Consider the following 1,943-nt stretch of genomic DNA (forward strand, 5'->3'; position numbering starts at 1 on the left):
CTCTCTCTCTCTCTCTCTCTCTCTCTCTCTCTTCCCCTTTACCTTTCTCTCAATAAACTTCACATTCAAGCTCTTCTGTAAGGCATATTTGTCTCCTGCTGGCTGTGAGTTTTCTGGTTCTTACCCTCCAAAATCTCTCTTGCTGTTTTACAACTCTGCACCCCAGGTTGCTCCCTGAGGCCCCACACACCTCCTACTCCTGGCCTTCACTGAAGCAGCACACTCCCTGCTGACTGCAGCCCTACAGGTCACCAGTTCCTTAGTCTCCCAGGCTGTCTCCCCAGGCATAGCAAAGGGCCTTGAAGCACTATGGCAGCAGCAAGGCACAGCCCACACTGAGGCCATTCTGAAAGGCCTTCGGTCCATTTTTCAGGAACGGGGGATGGCAGAGTCAATACACTCCTGGCAAAAGCATGGCTATTTAGCAACTTTCAAGAACCAAATTGGCAGCTTTGCCAATTTGAGGACTTATCTTCATGCATTGCCGGACCTTCAGAGTTATGACAGTGACATGCAAGGCAAACAATAAACCGACAGCCTTTTGAAGAAAATAGAAGAAAAAAATTAAAAAATAAACTGGGAGGGTGAAGCGTTTATCACTCATAGTTTGAGGAACGGCCATCGAGAGTTATTGGCCTACTGCTCTTAAGCATCTTAAAACACTGGTTGAATACATCATAGATGAAGTAGTAGATGATTAAGATTCATCGTATTAGAACATTAAAATTCTAACTTGAAGCAGTTTTGAAATATTCTCATCCTCAGTGGTGATGTCGGTTGGTCAGAGAGTAAGGTGGTATATAGCAGAGCCATTCTAGGTGGTGGGAAAGAAGCTAAGCTGGCAAAGAGGTGCTGGTTTTAGGAAGCAGAGATGGGGGCAAATTATGAGAAATTGTCAAACTGAAACCAAAGATGGTCACCGTGGTAGAGACTGACCAGGTGGTAATGGATGGACATAAGAAATATGGACAAAGAACATGAAGATGTGTCTTAGACAATTTTAAAGGAGACTGCTGTCAGGTTCTCATAGAAGACTATATTCCGTCACTGAAGAGGTACACCAAAGAAAGGAGAGAGTTTGATTATGTGATTAATGATTGACAACTGTACCGATCTCTACATCTCCAGAAGAAGATTCCACATGGGAATTTCTCAGACTGATTCTTGACATGTCAATGTAAGTTCTGAAACAGGATGGGAAATACTTCACACAGGGGAATTGTGTCAGTTTGACTGAAGCACTGTTGCCCTATAAAGAACAGTGTGGAGAGAGGGGGAATGAGCAGAGCTTGTCTCTTAAAGGGAACTTTAGCAATTACATACAGACTACATTGTAATGTACAAGCCATAAGACCTTGGGCTAGCCAGGGTACTGCCTGGGTGCATCCTGCCTGGTGACAGGGGTGGACATAATGCCTGAATCCTAACAATATTTAATAGTTATGTCTTTAATGTCTTGGTTTGTGCTTGAATTGTTGTTAGAAAGAGACACACATACACATAGATATTCAGTAGATAACATAGCTATGTTTTTCAGTTTGAGATTCCTAAGCAATATTCAGTAGATAACATAGCTATGTTCTTCAGTTTGAGATTCCTAAGTAATCAGATACTTTTGAGAACTATAAATATTTAATTCAATTATAAGATATATATTATTTTCTAAAGTAAATAAGGACTTTTGAGTTTTATTCTAAATGCTGAATTTTCCATGAACTTATAACTGCTATAAATATAAAGTTGACTTCTTACAAAAAAACAAATCTTATTTGCTATGAGTGTGGCTGAGCATCAAACTCCTTGAATAACAATGAAAGATCTCCACATCCTTTTCTATCAACTACCTTTGAACAAGTAGTAAACTTGTATTTTTCTATCACAAAATATCATAATGAAATCTGGAAATTGTGAAGCAGGAATATCTGATTTTAAACTGTTAATAG

General features: G+C 39.8%; 1 pseudogene; it reads left to right on the forward strand.

Annotated features, from left to right (window-relative positions):
• Positions 1 to 343: 343 nt before the first annotated feature.
• LOC142831568 (spermine synthase pseudogene) lies at positions 344 to 1,337 on the forward strand (annotated as a pseudogene).
• The last annotated feature ends 606 nt before the right edge of the window (positions 1,338 to 1,943 follow it).

The sequence above is a fragment of the Microtus pennsylvanicus genome, chromosome 11, assembly GCF_037038515.1.
Source record: "Microtus pennsylvanicus isolate mMicPen1 chromosome 11, mMicPen1.hap1, whole genome shotgun sequence".
Classification (NCBI taxonomy): Eukaryota; Metazoa; Chordata; class Mammalia; order Rodentia; family Cricetidae; genus Microtus; species Microtus pennsylvanicus.